Below are 27,925 nucleotides of genomic sequence, written 5' to 3'. Positions count from 1 at the left end.
TCAAATTAACGTTTACATTGTTTATTAGCATATATGAAACAAAATACGCTCCAATGCATTTTCCGAAGAAAGCCTGAGCTGAAAAAAAAAATTCAAACGTCTTACCTTGAGCACTTTTTATTAACAAAAGCGAGCAATCCGCAGACCCGCACCGGAGCCGACGCAGCTTATCCTGCCATTTTTTTTTTCTCTTTCAGCACTGGAATTTTGTCAGTGTTCCGGAAATCGGTCATAACGCGCTCCTCTCACTTCTCGCGCATAACCAAAAAGTCAAATATGAACTTTTATTCTAAATACAAAAAAAAAAAACTGCTTAGGTAGCTTGTTGTTAGTGGGGCACAGCTTGTGAACTACAAATTGTCGTGCAAGAACACTAGCTGCTCCAGGTGTGCAGGCTTCAGGTTTTCTCTGCAAGATGTCACCGTGTTGCCCACTGTCGAGAACATGTGCTCGCTGGGCACCTCTGTAGCTGGGATGCGAAGGTACCTCAAAGCAATTTTTGCTATGCCTGGATACAGCGCAGCTCTGTGTTCTTTCCAGTAATTTAATGGGTCATTTTTTCTGGGGAGCAGAGGTTCGTTAAAGTACTTTTTGACCTCCTGGCTGTAGGGTCTGGTGTTGTTGCATTGGCTCTTTTGTGACACCAACGTCCTTGGTGCTGGTCGATGGGTGGCAGTAAAGTTCCTGTCTGCTCGACTGCTGGGAACTCAATGCGACAACTTCGATCAGCGATCTCCGCCGCCAGCAGTTCAATAGCCCGTGTGCGGTCGTACGACGTAGAGAAGAAAATGGCCTTAAATCTTGGGTCACACAGTGTGGCCAGCATCAGTTCCTTCTATTGTGTGTCGGCAGAGGCGAAGGAGCAGACAGGTTTCTGGGACAAAGCCACGTTACTGTGATATGCTTATGCAAATATGTTCCAAAAGCCAGGGGTAGTCATATTGAAATAAGTTTATACTGGCTTAACACAATAAAAAATATATAACAACACAGACGTTTCGCCACCTCTCCGGGTGGCATCATCGGTATGAACTGGCCCGGTGGTGGGGAGAGTCGAAAACCAGTCGACTCTAATCTAACAAGTCCCCGTAAACGTCCGATAGGGGGCCCCGATTCGTGTTGCACGCCTTAGGGTCCCGGCGGATAAACCACGATTCCACGAAAGTTCCTTGGGCCCCAACGTTGCTCACGAGCCAAGGTCGCCGCATTGTCCAAGTCGAACGTATGGCCCGTCGTCCAGCTGTGGTCAACGAGCTCAGACTTGCCTCTAGTGGCGTGAGTGGCCTTCACCACATTCCTTCTGTGCTCCTTAAGCCGAGTGCTCCTCCGTCTGCTGGTTTCTCCGATGTACGTGGCGTCGCAGTCGACACAGTTCACCTTGTACACTACACCTGTTTGGGCGTTGGCGGGAGTAATGTCTTTCGGCTTAGCAAACGCGTTTGCCAAAGTGTATGCAGGCTTAAACACAGTCCGGCAGCTTTACCTGTATTGGCTCGCCTTGGTTCTCTTTTGCAAAGAGCGGTCTTGACAGTTTGAATGAAGTGTTCTGCGAGGCCGTTTGAGCTCGGGTGGTAGGAAGCAGTCGGGACGTGATGGCAGCCCGTCTTTCCCACAAAGTGCTTGAAGTTCTGCGACGTGAACTGCGGATTGTAATCTGAAACAATTGTTCAATTGTTTCGGGGAAACCAAAATGAGCAAAAAGTTCTCACAAACACCTCTCACCACTTCGAGTGTGCATCTAGCACAACTAAAAGCATAGTGTTGGGGAAAGGAAAGGTCCTTCTTCAAAAGCCTGTAGAAGGGTTCTACAACAGTTGCAGGATGGGGGACAAACTGTACGTAGTAGTTGATGACGCCCAAGAAGGACTGTAGCTGCTGCTTGGTTTTCGGTGCTGGTGGCTTGAGTAGCGCTTTGACTTTGTCCGCCGATGCTGAGATGTGGTTGGCACTAATTCTGTGCCCGAGGTAGCAAATATTCTGCTAAAAAAAGGAACATTTTTCTTTTTTCACTCTGACCCCGCGTTTAAGAAGAATCTTCATGATGGCTTTGAGGTTGGCCAAATGTTCTTCAGTGGTTTCTCGGGTCACTAGATTATCATCCAGGTAACTACAAATGTCGGTTAGGACCTTCAGCATGCTATCTATTATTCTTTTAAAGATTCTCTGTGCGGATGAAATTCCAAAGGGGAGTCTGTTGACCACGAACAATCCCTTGTGCGTGTTCAAAAGTATTGTTTTGTTGACTCTGGCATGACCACTTGCTGATTTTTCCAATTAAGGTCAATCTTTGAAAAGTTTATGCCCCCTGACAGCGCTGCAAACAAGTCATCAACCTTCGGCAGGGGATACCGGTCGACATCAGGACAAGGATCTTGTAATCACCGCAAAGGTGTATGCTCCCCTCTTTCTTGATAATTGGTACAAGAGGCGAAAAATACTTGGATGTGGTCACAGCTGTGATAATGCCCATCTTTTGCGATTTTAACAGCTCTGCTTCCACTGCCGTTTGCAAAGCGAATGGAACTTCCTGGCTTTAAGAAACTTTGGCCGATGCTCTGGTTTGAAAACGAGTTCTGCTTGTTCTTCCGTAATAGTGCCAAGCTCATCGTTGAAAAGTGGGTGGTACCTCGAGAGTGAAGCTTCGAGCCTCCTTCACGCAGCTAGGAACAAAAGAATCTGACCTTGACAGATGGTTCAGGTCCCAGTCGAATGACCCGAAGCCACTCCCGGCCCAGCAGTGGTGGACCAAACACTCCCCAGCATTCCACTCACTTGCTGAGAGACTGCCCTACTTAAAAAAACGGCATGAATTTCCTTAATGGTCTTATTGTCGGGTTGCAATATGAATTATTGAACCAGGAATCATATCGGTGAGTCTCACCGGAATGGAATCTGGGAATCGAACCGTGCCTGAACCAGTATACAGTTAAACCTCAATGTAACGAAGTCGGTAAAATTCGCAATTTACTTCGTTAAATTGAAATTTCGCTAAATTGAAATTTGGCTTTAGCATGCAAAAAAAATTCCGAAGCATTTTACGGGTATGAAAACTCACCGAAAATGACATTTATTTAGGGGCAAAGTAGTCCGCGAGTTTTGCTTGCGCCTTGTCCGACAGTAGCAGCGGCGTCATACGGCGTTCGAGCGCCCAGAGCGCTTGCACGGCATCTTGCTGCCCATGCGACGCCGTGTATCTCCTCAGTACGTCCATTGCGTCGAGCACTTCCCGAGTGCTCGTGATCTCGGCAGTTTCTTCAGGATAGCGTCCAAAACGTTTGCTTTCTCATCCAAAGAAAGAACTTTACGTTTTCTTATGGCAGCAAGCACGTGAGTGAACCGCCCGGTTGAAAAATAAAGCTGTTTAGTTTAGGCGGTGCCAATGTTTCCAACCGACACAGCACTCTTGCCCGCACAGTTTACTTGCCCCTTTGCGCCCACAGTGTGCTCAGTGTGCTTGCGCCTTTGCTTTACATCACGCTCGCAAGACGATAATCGGTCTTCTCGGTCTTCTCCTAGATGGCACTGCCCGTGCGGTCGCGCCATCACGTCGCTCCCCCGCTGAAGTTGGCTCCCGCGCTACCCGCGGTACAATGGACTATGATGATCAGTGAATGTCAGTGGTGATGCTGTTATGCCGTGTAAACTTTTTGCTCAACATTTTCTGGCCAGCCCCGCGGAATCCGCTTTGCCACATGCCTCGCCGGCGCTACCGGCGCCGCATCCTCGGGCAGCCTAGGAACGTTGGAAGGCCTGTCCCCGTGAAGTAACCTATCAAGCGCTCGCGTTTGCGCATAATTTTTTTTTAACCACAATTTTTTTGCGAAGTTGTTTTTTAGAGTCTATTTATTTATTGCCTTCTATGGCAATGGCGCTTCGTTATATTGAAATAGCAGCAAAATAGACTTCGTTATATAGAGACTAAAAATACATAGGGTCCATGGGCAAGAAATTATGAAAAATAAAACATTTTGTTAAATCGAGGATTTCGTTACATTGAAGTTCGTTATATCGAGGTTCGACTGTATTGCTACCCGTAAATGAACTGGTACATTCCAAAGTTGGATATAACCTGAAAATTACACCGGTTCATTTCAAATCGGCAATCAACTAACTGGAAATGAATTTTGAATTAAACCAGTTTGTTTCACATCTGATAACCATGTTGGTGTAAAAGTCTCTGGGTATATCAACGCATTCCGTTGGCTTGAAATGTCAAACGCGCTGAGCTTAAATAAACCTGGATGCTTATCTAAGCTGTTGGGTCGTTCACCAGTGGAGTTTCCACTCCTGCTTTCGGCTTACAAGGTTCCCTTTCCGGCCTGTTCTTTTCACTAAAGAAATTCAACAGGATGGTCTTCAATTCGTCAAGGCGCTCCCCATCGGCCATGGCTGTTCTTCTCCCCTTGATGTAGTCGGTCAAGCGAACTGCAAAAGCATAAAAAATGTATAGCTGGAGACAATTAGAAGTGGTTAAAGTTTCCTACAAACAATGGGAAAAGAAGTCATACAGACCAATATGAGCAGTGTAATATGGTTATGCGATTTGACTCTTCATGGTCCTGAAAGGACCATGAAGAGTCAAATCTCACAAAGAGGGTTTGGCTATTGTAGATTTACAATCATTGACAGTGGGTTGATTTGTACATAAATACAGCAACCCTACAGTTGGGTTCTTTGCAGCAATACTTTTCTGGTATATGCTCTTATTCAATGCCTAGCTATTTACAGCTAGACTCTTTAGACCAAATAGACACTTCAGTGGTGTGACCTAAACGCGCAAGTCAACAGCAGTTCAATATTTAGACCATAATTCTAAAAAATGAGTTAGCAAATACACTACCAGGTTGACCTCTGCACAGCGAAGCGCCAAAAAGCGCCAAAATATGCAATTTATTAATGCATATATTGTGGTATACACATCCTAAACAATTGAGCATCCTGCTTTATGTCTGTCGTGTCATTTGACGTCGACCCTATAAAGCATGCATAAATAAAAACAATACCCACTCTTTACGGCCTCCACCTTCGCAGGAGTGATGGGCTTTCTCTTTGCAGCACCTTTCTTGAGGTTGCGACGGGAAGGTTGTCTGGTCACACTTCTCTTGACCATTTCCTCATGCGTGCAGAGCTGGCGAAGCAGTAGCCCACAAAACCAAGACTCGGTTGGGGTAGTCTTTTCGGCCGACATGAACTTGTGGTCTTGGACGAATGTACCATGGCCCAAATAAAGCTGCAAGGGGCCAGAACAGTATTTCAGGTAGTAAGTGATGTACTAATGCGGACAAATATCTCCAGTATTTATGTCCGCAATTTTTCCTAATAATGCGCAGGGCTGCATCATCTGCCGGAAGCTCGCCTGCTTTTGGAAACACGGAAAAGCGCATGTGCATCCTACCATTCTTGCAGGCATGTGTGTTCACATCTTATGTGAAGAAAATTTACCGATAGCGCTTCGGTGGCAGCTGTGATGAGCCTCTACTTTGGGTACTGAGACTGGGGATTGCAGTATCCGTAGGATTGCTTAGTGAAGGGTCCATGACTTGTTGCTTTATATATATATCAGATAGTGCACCCTAATAATTACAATATAAAAAGAAACATGAAACAAGCACAGTTGGAAATGGAACTCTGTTTGTCTGTGATATTCTGAATGCATTAGTAGGTTGCGCAATCAAGTGCCCGGACTTATATAGATGCCTGTTCCCTCCAGTTTCTGAAAGGCGATATTGTATGTTTGTACTCTCCCACCTTTACTCTTGAACACAACGTTCGCACTTGCCATCCCTGAACGGGCACTTATCTTTTACCAACAGCCACTGTGAATAGACTGGTTTGCCTGGAGAGGTTGGCTGACTAGAATCTTTAGCTTTAGGCTTCTTGTGCTTAATGGACGGCTACTGCAAGTAGGGTGCTTTATGCTTAGGTACTTTTGAAGTGGTTGACAAGTGGGCTCGTTGTACTAGAGGGTTTCTTCAAAGTCGAGTTACATGCTTTGCAAACTGCAGAGCATGCAATTGATTTTTCAAAGAAAGTTCATATCAAAGTTATCTTTTCTTCTTTGGGATTCATGCCAAGCAGATACTGGACACAGCACAACAAAGAACAAATAACATAGAAAAATAGCAGGAATGGCTATGCGGAAACGAAGAACCACGAACGCGACATACCAAGATGGATAGATAAGCGGTAGCGTCAGTAGTGTGGCGTGAAAAGCTGCCACCTTTGTTTAATTTGGCAACTTCCGCCACCTAGTCTAAACCATGCAAAGGTAGACGGTACTGGCCCTTTATATCATTTGTATCACTTCGCATAGGCCGGCATTTTGTGTCACCGAGCCAGTACCGCTAACAGCTAAAAAGTCCTGTTTTCATTAAGGCGCCTAGTTACGCCTCGCAAATAGATCCTAATAGAGCTTCACCAGCTCCTTGCCTAAAGCGAATCGGAATGCTTGGAGTTACGTGGAGTAGGTGGAGTTGCTAACAGAACGACAGCATGACAGCATATCGTTAAAACAAAAAATGGGAAAGGAAGGGAGCAGGCCAAATTGTTAATAATTGTTGTGTTCTGAACGTAGAATTGGACAAGCTCTACAACTAAGCTTATTTGTCTGTTTAACTAAGTTTGTACTGTCGAGATCAATATGGGAGTTGAAGTTCCCCGTAGATAGATATTATCATAAGAAGCTCTCTGGCCATCGATGAGGTCCAAGGAACTAAGTTCCTTGGATGTCGTGACAGATGGTGTTCCATCTTCAACATTGGCCCTTCCAGTGGGTCTTCTGGTCTTTTCAACTGGTTAGCCGATCTATGATAAGTGATGTAGCTAGGAGCAAAGTATAATCTCTTAAAATCCGTCTTTAAATATGATCCTATCATCAAGGATGGTTTGACAACATTTGGAAATAACGATTCTTCATTTGCGTCGCTGTTGCGCTCGACACTCGCTGTTTTCTTTTCGGTTAATTTTACCAACAAAACTTTAGTTGCGAAAACAGATTCGTCCTGTCATGTTTGTTGTTTGCACTCCGTCGTCGCCGTTTGAGCGGTTTTCATCATGTATAACGTTTACCAACTCGCCATATTTGCTACCTTATAGAAGACTACTTATATAGGTCACTAGTAACAACTGTGCCAGTGTGCAGCTCTGAAGGTCATGAGTGGCTCACTGTAGAAAGGCACTATCACACAAAGGCAACGTATGGAAACACCAGCACTAACGGCTGGAAAAGGTGCTTCTCCGTGAAAAAAAAAGAAAGTTTCAATATCCTTCTTACTGTTTTGTCCTATTTTCAAAGGTTAACAAAAGCTTCAAAGAGAATTTCAGGCACTGCATTGTTGCGCATGCATTTTCAAATTTTTGGCATTTACAGTTTTGACTTTTAGGTTTTAGGCAGACATTATTAAGTTTTCGAACTTTTTCCTGTTCTTCAAGTTCATAAAGTTTTGAGTTGGGCTTTCGTTGCCTAAAGAATAAGCCACAGAAAACACTCGCTCGCAATTATTAATTTGGGAGCAATATACCCAATAAGTAACAAATAATACAGAAAAGGACATTTTCTTTTTTACCAAGCTGGCAAATTTTAATGATAATAAATTGATATATGTTACGCATGATCCAAAAGCCTCCATATAAAAAGAAGAAAAATTTGTGAGCGTTTCTCCGCATACGCTTAATGGCCGGTGAGCTTTTCTCCGCATCCGCCGGTTTTGCGGTGAGCTTATCTTTGGTGAGCTTATCTTTGGTAAGCTTTTCTCCGGTAAGCTTTTCTCCGGTGAGCTTTTCTTCGAGATTCTTTCTTCATCTTACTCCTTCTGCGTCGTTCCTTACTTTCCCTGTGGTAGTGCCTTCAAAGTATTAATAAATAAATAAATAAATATAAACAAACCTGTGTTGGCCAATTTCAAATACCAGGGGGCATGGATTTTAGCATCATATACACGTTTGCAAGTCCGGTCTCAGGGCGCCGCCACCTCGCTCAATGGGGTGCACTTGGGCGCAGCCATAATCCAATTACATTGAACTAGCAAGGCTTCGTAATTGGATTATGACGCGTCCAAGTGCACCCTAATTGAGCAAGATTGTGGCGCCCTGAATGAAGCCAGACATTCAAATGTGTATACAACTGGCTTGGATTGCACCTTTGCACTTGCCGCTTCCTAATTTTCTTCCTCGGATAAGTTTTTGGCACTCAAACGGAAAAATAAAATTTTTGTTTGTTTTCTTTATTATTTTTTTAAACCTTTTTTCTTTGTTCCTCTGAACCTGGCCGTAGGATGACGGTATGGCCTGTGACGGCACCCTGGAAGCCGGGGTAATCTCCTACCTCCCAGATTCAAGAGGAAACATTGGTTTTGGTGGCATACTTAGTTTTTTCTACTTTTTGGCCTTACTATTTCATGACATTGGTAGGACAGAGCCTTTTCTGGCTTGCATTCCTAATTTTTACCTTGATACTTGTCAGTGCCACTAGGCAATCCTGCTGGTCCTCTGACTTTGTTCCTTGTGTGAGCTGCTACCATAGTGTCACCTTGAACTGATGCTCTGGCCCTAGCAGCTTTTGTGCGAAAATTGCCATTATTCAGATTCAGAATGCCCTCTGCTGCTTCAATGTACATTTTTCACTAAGAGGAACAAATGATTCATCTGATTTTGCCAAACCACAAATTGTATCCTGCTACAACAAAAGAGTCAATAACAGAAGAGCCCTAGCAAAAATTCCCAGAGAAAACTGAGAGCCTATTGGTTTATTGACACCTATGGGTAGTATCGGCCAATAGGTGTACCAGCCAATAGGTGTATCGGCCTATACCGTAAAATACCGGATAAGTGCCCACTCAAAATTTAAAGATAATCACAAAAAAATGGGGGATGGGCGCTTGTCCGGTCATCAATTTTACATATCAATCTACTGTGCATATTTTTTCAGATCTTAGAAATTTGGGAATTGGTGCTTAATGTGGAATGGGGGGGGGGGGGGGGCAGGCAGATGTGCGGTATTCTATGGTAGGTGTATTGGCCTAGAGGTGTATCAGCCTGTAGGTGTATCAGCCTATAGGTGTACCGGCCTATTGGTGTATATGCGTATAGGTAATCTGCATGAGCACACAGGGTACGGTGGTGCCTTTATACATTTTATTTGGCTAATAGAGTCTTAAGGTACACTTGCTCTTTTTATGAAAGCATCTGGATGCTGTACTCTGTCACAAACTGAGTCTTGAATGTGCTAAAGCAGAATAGCATACTTCTTGATGGAAATCCTGAAATGAGCAGCAGAACAAACAAAAAGAGTTAGTTGGTGGCATGGCAAGGGTGGAGGATGATGTCGCCACATAAATGGATTAGGGCTAAAGCCATTAGTAGATGACTGGAGCATGCTGGAAATTTAATACTGAAGAAAAGAAAATTAAAAGGCTCGAGCTCCTTTGTCTTCTGTCTTCATCATGAGCCTAACTTCCTTCAAACTTATCCAGCAAGTGTCATCCTTACGGAGAACCTTGTAATGAAATAATGGTAAGCTAGTATCACCTTTATGTTTGTGGGATTTCTAACAAGGCTTGATTTTGTTAGGTCAAACCATGCATAGGTATGTAAACCCAGGTCAATTTTGGGAGGTCAGGGGACCAATGTTTTTCCTAACAGTACCATTCAGTCCACTTCTATAACTTCAGAACAAAATATGGCTATCCTCTTGAACCATTTTGACTGCAAAGGCATAGTGGCCCTGCATAAACCGAATTCCTAGGAAGTATAACTTCTCAAATGAAATTGAGTATGATTTATGTAATCAGTTTATAGTTAGACGACATCAGTCCACTGCTAGACCGATAAGACATTTTCTAAAGCAACAGATTGAAAGTAGCATTAAGGAATTCAATAAGTGCTCTGTTGACATAAGCTACACTTTCTCAAATTATACACAAAATGAGTGGCAACTTTTCATTATGCTACGCAGACTTCCAAACATTAGGACCAAAAAACAAACACAGCTAAAAAAAAAAGACTAGTTTAATAAGCAAATGTGTGCCGAGAAAATTGGGAGTTTTAGAATACCGAGTGCTACTTTACCGCATGTTATGAATGGCAAAATAGCGAGAATTGCGATGGGGAGTTTTAGAATAGCGTTTCTCTGCCGGGGACCCAAAATACAAAAACCTCGCACTTAAAGCACCACCAAGATGTCGTGACAGCTTTTATTTGAAAGTTAAAATGTTATATCTTGCAAATTAAGCAAGTTTTTCGTCTAGAGTGACATTTTTATATTTGTTTGGATACTCAATGCCGCATGTTTCTGTCACTGCCAAGCTGCTCTGTCGTACTTACGCCCAGACGACCCACTACCCCGGCATGCTTACATTTCTGCCGCGATCGTAAGTACATGCTCTTTGATAGTTTTGAGCCATGAATCCAGTGATCCGTGGTGTTTTCAATACACTTCGACTATACTGACTGCGGTCGCGGTCGCTGAGTGCGACGCAACTCACGCAGTTCCTGAGCGGGCGTCATCGTCGAAGACGCGATCAACGAAGATGTCGTGAGCACCGACCTTTGTGGTACCCACGCTATTTCCGGGAAATAACAGGCCCCAAAGCCGAAGCCCCAATGCTTGTTTTAAATCTGCAGATGCACAGTAGAGACGACATTGTTTCTTTGGGGTTGCGGACGAATATTCTTTACCTCCATAATGTTCACAACTTGTTCCACGCGTCTACAGTACAAGCAAAGACCAAAGAAGCATGCTTACTAACTGTGTTGAGTTGCTTGTTAGACTATCACATTGTGGGTCTTCTGCAGTCTTCTTGAACATAATCATCATAAGAGGAAACTTCACAGATAGATAAACTTGAATGAATTAGCACATTTCCATGTTTAAAAGCATTTCCATCCCGCGACACAAACACAATCAACGCACGACTATAACATAGCCATGTCGGAAAAAGGAGGATGGATGGATGGATGGATGGATGGATGGTAATGGCTATACCCCTTGTAACAGGCGGCAGCTTGCGCCACCTAACCTAAGATTTCATCTTTTACAGCGAAGCTGTTAAGGGCTAGGTTCCCCACGATCGTGTCCGGTACCAAACAAATGTCGACACGAAACTGGACAGCTACCGGCTTCTATGAGTAATGGCGGCAACCAGACAACCCGTTCGCCAGCCTCGCTCATAGATGGCGGCAACCTTTCCACTCTGGCTTTCACCTGAGTGGAAAGGCTGAATTTATCTAGGCATCGTCCTTGAGGTCGTCCAAGAAGTCGTCCTTGGGGTCGCCCAAGAAGTCGTCCTTGAGGTCGTCCCACCATGGTACAGCTTCGCTGATCTTCCTTCTTCACCAGAGTTGAAATGCTGAAAGTTTTTATTTTATTTTTTTCAATTTGTACAAATTTTGTTTTAACGCACCCTTTTAAAGTTCAACCAGGGTCAAACCAGTAGGGTCGGACAACAACCAGTAGGGTTGGTCAGTCCAACCCTACTGATTGGACTGACGTGGGGTCTCCCCATACTCCTCAAATCTCAACTGACCAGAGAGAGAAGGCCAACGGTTTATATACTCGAGAGCCCCTCTCCCCCGGCAGGCATGCCCTCAGCGAATCGCAGACGCGAATGGACTGAAAGTGTGAGGTAGCCTTGAGGGCATGTCTGCCGGGTTTAGGTGAGTGGAGATCCACTTGGAGCGTAAGTCCGCTTTTATTGAAAGAAAAGAGCACACAACACACAGCTTCCAAGGGAGGGCACGAAAATGTCCACCAGTTAGTCTCGTACGCAGGGCTTAGTTGTCCGTGTAGATGAGAGTTCTTGGTTTGGCCAGTAGGGCAGTGATGATCCAAGTAAAGGTCTCCCGGAGGAAGATACGTGGGTCTGGCTTGGTCAACACGACGAGGGCGGCGGTTGGAGTCACGACTCCTAGTCCGTGGGCGGAGGCATCGGCGAAGGCAACTTGAGTTGGTGGATGGGGGACGAGGGGGACAGTATGTGGGAATTGTTGCCACAACAAAAAAAATGGCACATCATGCTTTGGGGGGCGGCTTGCCGGTTTCACAGGAGTCGAAGAGAGGGTGCAATGCATGATACCCCGAGCGATATAAAGAAAAATAAAAACACCACAGTCCAGCGAGACGTTGGTTGAGGGACACAGGCTGGGGATGCTGAAGGAGCTGGATCGTGTCATACAGGGACTGGATACGCTGTTGTGTGTGGGAAATGACACCGTTAGTCGTGTCGAGGTGGGATCCCAAAAAACGGATGTCGCGGGTAGGTTCAAGAAGTGTGTCCCAGGGATTTATGGCAAAGCCACATGCATACAAATCCGACAAGAAGCGTTGGGTCTGGTGCAACAAAAAGGAGGGATCAGAATGAGCGATAAGGAAGTTGTCGATATATGCCCAGGCCCAGAGACCTCGGTCTCTTAGTGTGCGAGCCATGTCTGTGGCAAAGGCTTGCATATAGAAGGGGGCTGGGCGTATATCGAAAGGCAGATGTGTGAAAGAGTAGTATTGGCCATCCAAGCGGAAAGTGGTTAGCCGCTGGGCCAAAGGGTGCAATGACACATGATAAAAGGCCTCCGCCAGGTCCATTTTGGTAAAGTATGCATTTGGTGGTGGGGGCCTGGAGGAGGACTTTAGGGAGAGGGTCCAACCGAAAGGTTAGAGCTGGTAGTGTGGTGTCAGGTGACTTGCGTCAAGGACAAATCGAGACTCGGTGGATGACTTAGGTGCGAGCTGTATGGGGCTAAGTTAAGGTCCACGACTGAAGCTATGGATAAGACCAGACGAGAGTATTGAGGCAACGGCCCTTTTTAGTACAGGAAGCTGGTCTGGTTTAGGAGGACGGTTGTTGACCACAGAGGTCGCTCTACAGGGTATCCGAAGGCACGAGTAATTAGATGGGGGATGAAAGGAAAATGTGGTCTCCGTCAAGGGCCAGTTATTGGCTGGATTAGGTACACTGGGGCGGACAGGTTGCCACTGCTGTGGCTCTAAAAAGAGAGGTCTACGTGAATCATCGTCAGCAGCGTCGTCTCCGTCACTAGGGAGCTCATCAGTTGCCTGGTGGTCCAAAGGCCACCTTAAGATTCGGTCCGCGGCTAAAGCCCAAGTGTCATCTTCGGACGAAAGTTCTGAAGGTTCTGGAACTGATTGATCAGTGGAGGGCTTCGAAGGTGGAGTAATAGGAATGTCCGCTGCCTGAAGGGCTTGAAGAAGGATATCTGACGGTGCTACAATGTCCTGAAGGACAGCGACCACTTGTTGTCCATTGACCTCCACGACTACTGGTTAAGGATGGCCAAGGATTATGTCAAGACGTGAAATGACTGTGTCCATGAAAAGAGAAGTGTCACAGGATACTGCCGTAGGCGGTACACTCACCGGGTCGGCGATTTTTGTCGGAGATGGAGGAGGGAGCACTGCGTAGTCCGTCGAACCCCATAATGGGAGGCGGCCGATGAGTTCTCCGGGGGAAGACACATGGCGTCGAACCGGCGATGCGAACAGTCTATTCGTTGGTGTCGGCGTCCTTGGCCGACTTGGGGGGTTCCGAGTCCTAGCACCTCGGGTTGTCTGCGAAGCACCACGTCCTCTTCCGGGTGGTCGACTTGGGTGTTCGCTTGTAGGAGCGGTGGCCGGTGGAGGTGGGAGTGGGGCTCCCAAAAGGAAGGAGGCCGACGGGTCGGGGTAGCCCTGAAGGGCGGTTGACCAGCCGGAGAGGGCAACGTGGTACAAAAGTCTGACGCGGTCAAAAATCTGCAACTTGGTGGAATGTCGGAGCTGGGGGATACCATCCCAGACGGCGAGGAAGTTTTCCAGGATTTGAAGTTCGACGACGTCCCTGGTGCCGAAAAACAGTGACTGTCGGCTGGCTCTATCCACGAAGACGAGAGCGTTGCTGAAATCTCTTCTGGTAGGAGGATCGGAAGTGGTGAAGAGTCTCTGGCCGCGGGTTTCCGTTAGGACACGTTGCGAGCGGACATGGCGGGAGTGTCTTACACGATCTCGCTCGGGACTGGTGTCGTACTCTGAGTTCGAGGGGTCATCGGAGTCGTTGTCGGGGATGCGGGTCCGGTAGCAACCGGGGGGGTCTTGGGAGGGAAAATCCCTGAAGAGGAGTTCCTCTTGTCGTCGTCCGTCAGGCCGGCGAGGGGCTGGCCCACCTGGGTGAAGTGCGTCCGCCGAGGCGGGTTGATCTCTGAAAAAGCAGCCTTGAGGGCCGAGGTGAGGGCTCCCACCAACTCTGCCGTGGGAGGTGATAATGAAGGTCCGGTCTGGGTGGCCATCCCACCAGAAGGCGGGGCGGGGAGGCTGCCAGCAAAGGACTGGTGCAAACCAGAAGCACCAGCCGGCATAGTTGCACTGGGAGGGCTTCCATTCAGGGGTGCACCGGTTCTTCCGGTAGATAGTCTGGCAGATTGAGATCGAAGAGTGCGTGAGTTGGCGCTTGGGAGGCATCGGATACGTACGCACTTCCTAAAGACTGGGTCTCGATGCCTACACGAAGTTTGACCCAGCCAGACCCACGTATCTTCCTCCGGGAGACCCTTGCTTGGATCTTTGCTGCCCTACTGGCCCTGGTTGGCACTTTGTTCCATCAAAAACAAGTGCGGTTTTGATGTACTCTCATTATGTCAGAACAAGCTAACATCTTTTCTATGGGGGCTACCAGTCCGCAAGGTGCCACCTTGTCAAGAACTTCTTCCGGATATCTCTGACCGTGACCTCGGACGGCGTTGGCTGTCTTTTGGGATATTTGTGTGGTTGCTTGGTCTCCTGTGATCTTAATATGAGACAGTGCAAGGGCCAAGGCTCCTCACAAATAAAGGAAACCCCAGAGGGACATCCGGCAAATGGTCCATGGCTTCGACAAGCCCAAGGCTTCATCACTTTGCCCATGACCACAGAGAAGTGCTCACCCACCCTTCGGGGTGTGTGAAATCAAATCCAGCTCAATTAAGCCAACTTCTAAGCAGTGTTTCATGGTGTGGTGTTTGGCTCAAGCAAATTGTTTTTTAGCTGCCCCTTGTCTGGCAATTTGGGGGGGGGGTAGTTATGGAACATTCTGGAACCCCATGATAGAGGTTGTCTTGAGCAAGTTGCTCGCTGTTTATATTTTATAGATGCTTTGCAGCTATTTTGCATGGTCATCGACATCTTTGCTATCACGTGATCCTGCCGCCATAGCCGACCTTCATTTTTTCAAGTGCAGGGTGATTTGAGACTACGCTAGCCACCATCAAAGTGTCATTTTCATTCTCTTTTGCATGTCACGTTGACATTATGCAATATTTATATGCTAGTTGTATACCTTACTCTTCTGAGTAATCTTTTTAAGTCCTATGTGAACTTAGGCAGTAGCTTTTTGTTTAACTTATCGAATGGAGCCAAATGTCAGATGGGTCGACAACACGATTATGGCCTGCACTTGAGAGACCATGTAAGTTTGTGCCGTTTCCACCTTTTTGTTGTGCGAGTGCACTGAGCCATTGTGCATTCTTTAAATATAAAATTGTGCCAAAATAGTCTATAGCAGCCATGTTCCTCGCCGCATGTGTGTGCTTGACGCAAGCAAGGCAGTTGTTTCTGAATAATGCTTGTACTGACATAAATTAGTGCCAAACAAATATGAGGTGGATCGAAAGTATGTCGTCCTGCATGAACGCATACTCGCCAATTTACATTTTTGACCCGGGTAGAGCTGCTGGAAAACACACCTTTAAATGGGATTATTATAGGTCAAAGAATCAAAGTGATCATGCTTTTGCAGTCCCTTCGCTTTGCAACTCTACGAATCCGCAATCATCTGTCTTTCCCTTTGTCTTGTCTAGTACGTTGGAATAAGCATATGCTTTCCCTAAAGTTACGTACAACTTCCTGCGCTGGACGATTGCTCGCGACTCATTGAAATCAAGCGAAACGATGACGCCCAGCGGAATTTATTTATGATGTTTGGCACGACGCTGAACGACATCATGCGTCTAAGTAGCAGCTCTTACCATTGCACTCTTTCCGGGGTTGAAGTTTTTTCTTTCCAAGTTTGCCAGCCACTGCGGACGCAGTTCTTCATTCTTTTTTCCGCTGGGGAATCGGTGCAGCGAATACGGTACCAAGCACGGGCAGTCCGTGTGCGCTAGGGGCACATGTTGAGCGCAGACACCTTCGTTCCAGGCCTTTCCATGGCTACTGAAGTTTTTGCATGCAACTACAGAACATGTCTTGCCCACCGGACAGGGTTTACGCGTCCCACTGCGGTCCCCCATTTCAATCGTACGTGACCAACAGCAACCGAAGTCAGCAAAGCCTCAGTGTGGGTACCTGCCTGCAGGCCTTGCCTGCCTTGGCCATGAACAGAAGTGAAGGTCAGTTATGGCGGTGCGGAGTGGCGGCTCAAGTAACTGATCCGTGCAAAGCGTCTATAAACCAAATAGTAAAGACTTCGTGACTCGGTCATGCAGGACAACAACATAAAGTGGCAACGAGCGAATAGTTTGGTGTCGACTGACAAATCGCTGTATGAGGGTCCCGGAAAGTGTAGTGAAATGCCGACAGCTGGCTGAACAACACAGCCAACGACGAAGAAAACATAACCAATTTTGGCTGCGTGGAAAATTTTCACTCGTCCCTGGGTTCCTGGTCCGCACACAAAGAGAGACAACATAGTTTTTCAAAGTAAACATGTGCCAAACATAGACAAGGCTGTTTCTGAAAGAAGGAAGTCAGCCCCAGCTCGTGAAAGCTACAAGTGTTCCCTTTGTGTTAGCGGGGGAGAAAGTTCTGACAAAGCTAGAGGTCCTGGCCATCCTCACACCTACAACCAGCAGTGAGTTTGCAGCTTTACTTGTTTTAGTTCCAAAGAAGGATGGCTGCATAAGGTTGCATAAAGATTAAAAGGCTGCCTCATGTTGGGACTGAGAGTGCTGCTGGAAGAGATCAACAAAAAGTACCCAGCTGTCGTAGTGCCAAGGAACTAGCTAGGTATTACTTCTGGTAACTGTCGGTGGGCAGTGATGCACACGTGACAGCATGTAAACAGTGTCAAGAGCAGCTTAACCTGCCTACTCGGGCACCATTGCATTCTTGGGCATCGCCCACAAAACCTTGGCAGCGTGTCCACAGAGACTCGGAGACTATGCTGGACTTTGAAAGGAAAAATGCTTTTGGTAGTTACGTTCACTCGCTCTAAATGACCCGAGGTTTTTGTAATCCAGTTGACATCATTCAGCATGATTGAAAAGCTGCACAAACTCTTTTAAAGGGGCAATGCAACGATTTTTGTATTTCGGGCAAATAGCGCTTAGAACGGATCCCTGACGTTAATGACCTATGAAACACCCGTTCGTTTTTCACCACACGCAATCGAAGTCCCAGAAAAGTTTAAAGAAAAACGAGCAGCGTTCACCCCCTCAACTCGTAGCCAGAACAAGCGGCCACGTGACCTTGAGCCGATTATATGCCGCCAATGTTGATCATAGCTATGCGCTGGGGTTGGCAAAGCACAGGACACGCGCTGAGTTCCAGACATTGTTACGGTTCGGCTGTTGTCGTCATTGCAGCGATTGGACACAGGGCACTACCCGAATGCTTCTCGAGCTATCGATTATCACGAGCCCAAATCGAGTGTCCACGCCATGCTCGGGTCCAATCTATGAGCCGCATTCAAATATCGTCACTGGGCGGTATTGTTACCGCCCAGCTACGTCATCAGGTTTTGCGAAGGAGAGATTGAATGAAAAATCTCGGTTTTGTCCTTGAAATTACAGCGCAACAAAGGAGTTTCTTGGTCAGTGGCGTTGCGTACGAGTATCCTTGAGTCCCACTAGTGCCAGTAAGCTCGCGTAAAGTGAAAAACATTCCAATTGAATATCGTTGCACCGCCCCTTTAACATTTCGGAAGTTTTGAGACATTGGTTTTGGACAAGAGCACCCACTTTACGTTGCAGGAGTTCAAACATTTCTTGAAGAGCAGTGAAAAGTGCCCGGTGTTGACAGCGCCGTATCACCCAGCAGTAATGGGTTAGCAGAAAGGTTTGTGCAAACCCTTAAAGGGGTATGGAAATTAAATTCTAGAGCCCATCTCTTTGCTTAAACATGAAGAGGGTTAAAATAGCCCCTTGAGGCGCGAATTAACAATTTTTACTGGAAAAATAATTTGAACTTATCTATAAAAGCAAAAAAATACCTAAAAACTAAATGTAGTGTCAAAACAATTTTTCTTTCGTTTTTTTATGTTTTTTTATTGCGTCCACACTGAGGCTTTGCCGACTTGCGCTCCAAGTAGGGAAATTTTTTAAGATATTCCAAACAGCTTACTACACATTTTCTTGACACATTCTTGTGAGAGAAATAAAAGAGAAGGGTGTTTCGTCTAGAAATCTCGATCCCCAGATCTGCCAGCCTAATTCGTATGAAACAGGAAGAAACAGTTCTGCCCCGACAAAGGAAAATGCCCCACTTCTTGCAGCGAATTCGGCTTTTTGAGCTGCAGTCTTCTCGTCTGCACCGTTGGGCAAATGGCATGCTGACATGTTCTGGCCAGTGATAGCAGCCATCGTACCGGACTGTGTTCGTGGGTAGTGGCTCGGTGTTGTGAGCCTTCTTCGCCACCTGCTGGGGACTTTCATTGCTTGGCCGACCGCGCTTATTTTGGGCCGTCTTGTCGCATGTTATTAGGCTATGGGCGACATCTGTCTGGGATGCCAGCATGTCCATAGTGTTCTTTTTGAGCAGCCTTTCCTTATCCACGTCTCTTACATACTCTAGCCAACTGTTTACCAAAGAGAAAGAGGCGAAGTGAGATATTACTCTTACGGTTCATTTCTTCGTTTTCGTCCGCATGGGGTAGAACGACATCACGAAGTCAAGTTTGTCGACTCCTCCCATGTAATTGTTGTACTGAAGAATTACATCAGGGCAGTCTATGTCAATGTGCATTTTTTTGGACTTGCTCCACCTCTTCACCTTGCCGGTGTTTCCGGTTCCCACATGCGTTGAGGCCATGTTGACCACGCATTGTCTTGCCAACGGACCAGCACAATGTTTCCTTCCTCAGAAACTTTGTGATCAGTGCATCCTCTGCCTTCTTTCTTCATCTGTTTTTCGGTCTTCAGCTGGCATCCAAGCAAGCGGTTCGCTCTAATCGTGCCGCTGGCCAAAATACCTATCTCCTTCAGTTCAAGAAAAAGCTTCACTGATGAGAAGTAGTTGTCCATAAAGCACTTTAGATTTTTTCCTTGCGGCATTGTCTGGACAAGTCGCATCACAACGGAGCCACCAAGTCCGAGGTGGGAATGCTGCGCGCTCACACCAGTGCCTTTGCCTTGGTATAGCTCATAGTCATGTGCGAGGCCGTCGGAACTGCAGCGGACAAACACCTTGACCCCTTCTGGGTTGGGTTTTCCTTTGACGAACTGCTTCGCTGCAACGCGACCCGTAAATGCAATCATCTGTTCGCCCACGCTGTTATGCTCGAGAGGCTCCAGCAGCAAGCATCGCTGCCTGACTGCTTCAATGACGGGACGAACCTTCCAATACTTGTCCTGGCTGTTTGGATCTCGTGGAGCACTAGAGTCCGAGATGTGTAAGGCGGCTCTGATCTTGAAGAACCTTTTCGCACTCATTGCCTCAGCAGTTGCCGGAATTCTTGTGGCAGTAGTCCAGTACATCCGCACTCTTGGGAATTTCAAAACCCCCATGAGCATGAGCATTCCAAAGAAAACCTTGATTTCTTCTTCGGTGGTTCCAAGTTCAGTGCCATCTCTCTGAAGCGCATACATGTTTGTAAATTTAGCAAAATCTCGAAAGATCTGAGGTGAAAACTACCGGCTAAAATACACCAGTGGCTCCTGCGGCACTGAGCCTCCTTGCAGTCGATAGCAACAAGCAGTGTCAGTGGGAGAAAATTCTTTCGCTTCCCATTTCAATGACAACTTCTTTGATGCGATGCTGTCTTTCGGCTGCACATGGACAGCCTGCGAGGTTCCTGGAGTTCCTGAAATGTTCGTTAATTCGCTGCTCCCGGCATTAGCGTCCTGCAATAAATACTTTTTCACTTAATTTAACAAAAAAAAAAGCTAGAAATAAACTTGCACTTAGTGTGCTTTCCAGGTCAGCTTCGGCGGATTCATCATTGGAAAAATCCCCGTCCGAAATATCTCCATTTGCAATTTTTTCCAGCAGCTTTTCAGCCATCTCATCATCCAATTTCCTTCTCGCAGCTGCGTGATTCTGGATATCTGTAGGAAATCACAGGCAATTTATGTTAGACGTGTTTCGCTAGGAAAGTAATCCCCTACTCCCAAAGAAGCTTTGTGCGAAAGACTGCCTTCAGGCGCGATGTCAACTAATGGGGACGCAAAACTACAACAGTCCTGTTCAGTATTTTGTACTTCGACTGCGATAACAACAATCGTCATCGCATCTAGTGTATCCTTAAAGGGCAACTCGGGCCAAAACTCAAAATGAAATAAATTACTGATATCGATGTAGTGACACAAAATACGACCCCAGCCAAAATATCACGCTTGTCGGACGCCGCATTCTCAACTAATGCCGATAATAAAAATGCGACCCGCCGCGAGCCGCTGCTCCTTAGCGGGTGGCCAGCGGGTTGCCGATCGCTAAAGCAACATTGGGCCGTGACGTCCGTATCGTTCTCTTTTTTTTTCTCCGGTCCGGGCGTTGCGCGGAGTGCGCTTCTTTGAGCCGCTACCACCGCTACTTCGGCTTGTGATTGGCGTGTTTAGCCGTTGCTTTTATCTATAGCCCGTGTAGCTTCGGTATAGCCTTTTGATTATTTGTTTGTGAGGACCCCAAGACTCGTTTTAGCGAGCAACTCGGTGCGCCCAAGACTGCCCAGCTGTTCCTCGAAGGGTGCCGAGTGCAACTTGTAGCGCTGTAGGCTGCTCAAAAAACCCGCTGCGCAACACGGAGGTGCTTTTTCACAAGTTTCCAACGGACCGGAAATTGGAGAAGGTGTGGGTGAACGCTGTTCGACGAGTGGACTTTGGACTTCGGCTTTTACGCGCGCGAGGAAAAAAGAATGAAAAAACAGACGTGTACAGTCCAGCACACGTGTGTTCGGGCGCCGCGGCCCGCGCCGGAGAGCCTCAAAGCTTTGTGTCTGGGACTGACCAGCAGCGCGAAAGCGAGAGGGCCCCCAGTACTGTACGTCACTGGCAGCGCGGCGTAGAGCAATGCCGCTCCATCCACGGAGCCCTGATGACAGTTTAGGCCTAGCGAAGAGTACGGAAGACTGCACACACGGCGACAGCCGCCGAGTACGGCAGCGAACGAGTTCACTCGTTTTCCGGTCGCTAGCTTTTGGGTATACAAGTGACGAGTACGGCGCATAAGGCACGCACGGCGGCGGCCGCCGAGTATGGCACCGCACGAGTTCAAGGGTTTTTCAGTTGCTAGCTTTTTGGGTATACGCACTAACTCGTGTTACATGGGCTGGATAACTACCGCGTATACAGAATTAAAACAATATCAGCTTACCTCCTATCTTTAGATGGCTGGCGCAACAGAGGTAGGTGCCGCTCGGCCTGCGTACTCGTTGATCGAGAACGATCTTGACGTCACATTCACATAGCACCCGATTCCCAGTGTTGCCGGAGCCTCGAGCGGCTACTTTCGGTCTTGTTGGCCGCGCCCCAAGCAAAACTTTGAAACGTCGATATCTTTAAAACTGCGCACAATAAGGAGAAAAAAATTATACCTTGCAATTCAGAGACGCTGACTCTACTAAAAACAGTCATAATCCCAAAATCGAAAGTATGGACCAGAGTTGCCCTTTAAGTACATGCAGCTATTTTTTCATTTTGCAAGACATGCTGCATTATCAATGAAAACTTCAAGAAAAGAGAGCCACTTACTCGTTCCGCCATAGAACGTCGAGGCGTCCATCCTTCCACGTGGTTTCTAAAACGTTTCGCCGAGATTTCCCGAGATGGCGCCACAGGTCCAGAGAGAGCAGCGTCCACAAATGTAAACGGTGCGCTTCAAAGGCAATTTCTCTTCCGTCTACTATTTTAGATTGGCGCGTAAACGTGGCGTGCACATTTGTGGACGTGGCGCCCGAAGGGGATAGGACTTCACCAATACCAATATTCGTAGGATAACGCGAGAAAACATATTTTAAACTGAATAAAACAATAACCGAAAACCACTTTGTGAATGTCTGTGAAGCTTCGATGGAATATCGTGAAGACAGCATGTTTGTAAGAGCAGCGCCATGACGGGAAGTACGGTCACTCATAGAGATTACTTAGGCCTGAACGTAGTACCGAGGGGCTTTGGTGAAGGAAGTAACAGCAGAGTTGGCCACCGTTCGTTTTAGTGTCGGGTGATCTTTCCGGCAAAGCTTATTTTGTGTGGTTTAGGGATTGGTGTACGTGCACTGTAATATTCACGCTACAAAATGTCTATTTAAACATTCCCCAAATACCCACCTTTACTGATGACTGGATGACCGCCTTGGTCGACTGCAACTGATAACGAATTTGATCGCTAAGAAGTCAACAGAACTACCATCGTTGCTAAGGAGAGATGGCCCGTACGGCTCTGCAAATTGGCGCGCATGTAAACAAATCGCTGTGGCGTTTTTCATGGCTTCAGGGATCCAGGAGAGAACCAACGTCCAGGAAGATACCTTTGAAGTAAAAGAATGTCAGCGAGATCCACGTAAATACCTGTTCGCACTGGGGGCGGAACCACAATGTTACCGCTTTCTTAGTAACCGCTTCAGGAACAATCTTTTACAACTGATTTTATGAACCGCTGGGCCTCTAGACAATGGCAACTCGATGCTGTCGTGACGCTCGGCAGAGAAAGATGTGACCGGCATTGAGTCGCTTCCAAAAGCTGCTCTAACTCGACATGCGTTGGTGTACCATCATGTCGGAATAAAATGGACATCTATAAAACGTGTATGTTTCCATGTTGCAAAGGTAATCCGTATGACGTTTATATGAGCTCTATAACACAAAAAAGGAGATTGAATCGAGAAGAGTGTCCCTTTTTGACAAGAGCGTTCATTACCGCTGCATGAAAACAAGCTAGGTACGACGAGGGGAAAGACTGGCCTTCTTACCCCAAAATAGAGGTCAGGGTTTTCACACTATTTACACGAGAAGGGCCCACAAAGGTCGCATGGGCGTATTCCATCCATCAAGCCAGCCGGTCGTGTGCAGATGGTCTTGTCTCGGGTGGTCGAAGCGTTTTGCTAAGCCTAGCAAGTCTTTGGTGGTCGCTTGGTCGATGGGATTGTTATCGTAGCTTTTTCAGGTATCCGTGGTTGTAGCGTTTGTCTCCGCCGCAATGTCCAGTTTCAAATGTTTCTTTTTTGTTGGGACGCACACAGAGAGCACATAGAAAAGCATGTTGGTGGTCGCGACAACGTAATCGAGTGATGTTGCCAGCGATGTAGATTTCATCATAAAAAGTGCATAAAGGTTTGTAGCTGTTGTAGGTGTGGTCGTAGGATTTCATCGTAGCCTACGAAAAACTTGCGATAATTTTCGTTTTTCACCCGCCCTTCATCGTACGTTTTTCTTTGCCGGTGAGGTCTCGTGACAGACAAAATTTAACCAGATATGACTATCATAAGGGTGATTATTTAGATTTATATACGTTCCTTCGTGATAATAACTGGTCAACGGTTCTTCATGATAACTGTGTAGATTCTGCGACTGAATCCTTGACGAAGATAGTGAAAAATGCAATCGATGCGTTCATTCCAAAGCGATTGTCTAAGCCTTCTAAATACCAGTTCTGGTTCTCAAGGGAGCTGAAACACTACATGCGTAAAAAAGAACACTATCATAAATTGTTTAAAAGAACCGGCATTGAGTTATGGTACATAAAGTTCAGTGTTTACAGAGCACTTGTAAAGAAACTGTTTAAACACGACAAATTAATTTATAAAAAATCGGTAGAAAATAGTCTCTACCGTGAGCCTGATAAATTCTGGCGATTTGTCAGGAAGCACACGAAAGAGTCTGCAAGAAATATTTATTTACGTACTGATATGGACTACGTCACAAACCCTGAAAAAGTAGCTAATTTATTCCAAACTTACTTTTGTGAATGCTATTCCAAGGAAGAATTCAAAAGCAAGTCTTCAATCTGTGCTACTGGTTGGAACGACAATTTCACATTTAGTGAGGTCGACATAAATGAAATTTTAGAGGCAATTAAAAAATTAAAACCGAAGAAGTCGGCGGGAGATGATACAATACCTAACTTTATTATTAAAGGTTGCGCTGATTTGTTTGCCCCTTTACTTATGCACATATTTAACCTATCGCTTAGAAATGGTGTTTTCTCATGTCTTTGGAAAAGGTCAGTGATAGTGCCAATACACAAAGCCGGTAACGCGTCTAGGGTAGATAACTACCGCCCCGTGTCTTTGTTGTATTTTTTTTCAAAGGTTTTTGAGATAGTTTTACATGCCCGTCTTTCTTTTTACTTTTGTCGAAAACTAAGCACCGTTCAGCATGGATTTATAAAAGGGCGTTCAGTAGAAACAAACCTTTGTTCTCTCCTTGAGTATACTGTCCCATTTGTTCTTACACGTGGGCAAGTTGAATTTGTGTATTTTGACTTATCAAAAGCCTTCGATAAGGTAAATCATGACTTACTCTTGTTTAAGTTCTCTTTATACGGCGTTTCGTCGTCTCTTTTTAACTTATTTCGTAGTTATCTGTCGGATAGAAAGAGTAGAATAAGAATCTTGAATAGCTTCTCAGATGTATTTACTCCAACTTCGGGAGTCCTTCAGGGATCGAATTTGGGGCCGCTACTTTTTCTTATATTCATCAGTGATATAGAATTGGGCATACAAAATGCGAAACTGCTCTTATTTGCGGACAATATTAAGCTTTAACTTAGTATCCAGTCGGAAGATGATTGTGCTCTTTTGCAAGAAGATGTATCACGTATCTCAAACTGGTGCTCATGTAACTTTTTGCTGGTCAATCCAGATAAAACAAAAGTGCTATCTATGTGTAGAAAACGCGAAAGAATTTTACATCAATATTTTATCGGTAATTCCACTATTGAACGTGTGGAACAAGTTTGTGAAATTGGTGTTTATTTCGATAGTAATCTTACCTTTTCATATCATGTTACACAAATTGTTGCTTCTGCCTTTTGAACAATGGGGATGATTTCACGTTTGACGCATGATTTTTCAAATATAATGTGCGTAGTTCGATTGTTTTGTTCCGTTGTACGAGTTAAACTTGAGTTTTGTAGTTCAGTGTGGAATTCGCTAACAATGACCGATGCTGCACGGATAGAAAGAGTTCAGAAGCGATTTATACGCCTTGTTTACGATAGATATTTTGATAGAAAATGTTATTTTGATTATGAATACCTTCTTAGAGAACTTTCACTCCAGAACCTTTCAAAAAGAAGGATTGCTCGTGACATTACATTTTTATACAAAGTGGTTCACGGCCAAATTGATAGCAATCTTGTGTCATCTTTAAACTTTCATGTACCGGCCCGAGTCGTTAGAAACTCAAGCGTGTTTTATAGATCTATCCAAACAAGACCGTCCCCTTTGGCTAGAATGCAAATTTGTTTAAATGAATTTCCGACTCATGCAGACATATTCTTAAATTTTGCTGCGTACAAACGACTACTTGATATGCATATTTTTGTTTTTTGATTGTGAAATGTTTTAATTTCGAGAGCATATGTCACGGGGGGGGGGGGGGGGGGTTTAGATTGAGTACTGTTTCAGGTGTTTTTTTTTTTCTTTTTAAACTTTTTATGTGCCACCACACTGTAACCAATAGGTTGTTCTGGGGCATTATACAAATAAAGGATTAGGATTATTATTATTATTATAATTTCGCTTTGTGAATACAAATTTCTTCTTAGGTTTTGCTGTAAGATTGTTCCATGAATAAGCTGTTTCCTGTTGCGGACAACGAAGACAAAGCAGACGGGTCGTACAAATATGACTCTAGGCCGAATCGCTTCTTGGCCATCATGGCCACTGGTGATGTAGCGGCGTGGCGGCGTCTTCGTCCTTATCAATGTCATCATACCCACCACTCTCGTTGCGTTGGTTGGTGACCGTTCACTTGGGGCAGCTCCGCGGTATGCTACAGCCCTCGTGTACTTTGACTAAGCGAGATTTGCGAGATTGTAACACGTTGACGCCTCCAAGTGGCAAGACTCATAACTACGGTACGCTCGGCCCTCCGAGGCATGATGACGTCAAGACCGCGCTGGATCGGCCGGATCTCCCGAGATGCATCGCGCTCTTCGACGGCTGATTTTGAAGCGCTCACCATCCAGGCATTTAGAACGAAAAATATAGCCATCCGCTTAAAATATGGCTATGTGATTATCAGTTACAGGTTTATCTTATCCTATTTTACTTATCTCTAGATATTTTCTGTATATTTGAAGTTTTGATTCAGTATCTCTTTAAGGCAGCGTTGCAACAAACTTTTAACGAGTCTCTACTAAGTGACCGCAACGTTGCACATTGAACGACTGGAGAGCCACCAGCGATTTTGCTGCTGGGGAGATGTCTTCGTACAAGATTGTATGCTCCCAAGCCGTCCTTGGAAGTCAACATGGCTTGACATCAGATCCTTCAGATGACACGAAGAAGGCATTGAGCACAGAAGTTTCGGGTCAACGAAAAAGTTTGTACATTGAATTTCCGACCTGGGAACAAACAAGTGGCCGAAGGCTGCTATCTTGCCTAGGAGTGGGCTTACAAGCTGCGGGTAAAACAGAACTACGGCACTGTCATTTGGCATCATCACCAAGATCACATCCGGCCTGAATCTGGCCAAGATGAAGACACACCATTTCCTGTGCAAGAAGGCAGAATTAATGTTTGTGTAATTGAGGGAAAAATCTATTGAGACAGCTGAACAGTGGCTTTTTGTCATTAATTAGAGGGCCACGAAGTTGCTTGGATAGCAGCAAATGTGAAAGATTTGCTCATCTAAGTCAATCATTGTGATTTGGAAAGGTCTGTTGAGAATGTAAAATTGTTTGATTCTGTCAATCGCACGCTCAACAATGACACAAGCACTTGGTACGTGTTAGGTGTGCAGAAGCTCATTCTCGGCCATCTGCGGCTCTCTAGGTTTCCAGCAAAGAATGTGCATTCGCACATCCGGTGGCAGGTCGTTAAGCTTAAAACCTTTGTCGACCATGATGGCATAGCCCAGTTGAAGTTGTTCTAGGAGCCCTCTTTTCTCTATGATTATGCAGTCAAACGAAGACCCTCTCCACTGCTCCGAAATATAACAGATGCAGTCATCGGGTGCACAACCAACAAATACCTTGTTGTATTGTAGTGTTGTAGGACGAAAACGTTTGCCGCTGGGCCGCTAGAGATGTTGGCTTTTGAAAGACCACGCGTGTATCTGGGAACTTCGTTAAAGTGGCAGGCAAGTAGCCTTCCAGCCCTCTACAGCCAAGTTGCAAACGCCATACTAAAATGGTCCTCAGAAATGCCAAAATTCCAAGCAATTTCTTTTCTTGACATTCCTGTTTGAAGATGAACAAGCACCATAAAAAACTCCTCTTTTAGCTCAAACTCTCAAGACCGACCCTTGGTCTTGTCAGGTGACCTGTTGGTGCCCCAATACTCCATCTAGGAAGCATAATAAGCCAAGTAGTCATAGACACCCTCAAAAACCTCAAAATCGAATGTGTGTGTATAATACGCATAGTCTTCCTTGTTTTGGCGGATCATCTTTAGTGTCAGTTGCCTGGATTGCAAGTCGTCGACTTCCTTATTTAGGTGGGCGTTCTCTGCCTGCAACCTCAGAACCTCTTGCTTCAGCCTTGCAATCTTCAGGTCTTGTGTCTGCAACACCTTGCAGAGCTGGGGTGGCACAATTTGTCTTTAGCTAGGTCCTGTAAAAAAAGAAGGTAATTATGAGAATTTAAGTCAAG

The 27,925-nt window shown here is 45.8% G+C and overlaps 1 pseudogene; it reads right to left on the bottom strand.

The window, feature by feature from the left end:
• Positions 1-18,211: 18,211 nt before the first annotated feature.
• LOC115309174 lies at positions 18,212-21,892 on the bottom strand (annotated as a pseudogene).
• Positions 21,893-27,925: the final 6,033 nt, after the last annotated feature.

Source organism: Ixodes scapularis, unplaced genomic scaffold (assembly GCF_016920785.2).
Source record: "Ixodes scapularis isolate PalLabHiFi unplaced genomic scaffold, ASM1692078v2 PGA_scaffold4__175_contigs__length_147842914, whole genome shotgun sequence".
Taxonomy (NCBI): domain Eukaryota; kingdom Metazoa; phylum Arthropoda; class Arachnida; order Ixodida; family Ixodidae; genus Ixodes; species Ixodes scapularis.
The sequence above is the reverse complement of the archived record's forward strand: the minus strand, read 5'-3'. Positions and strand labels throughout refer to the sequence as shown.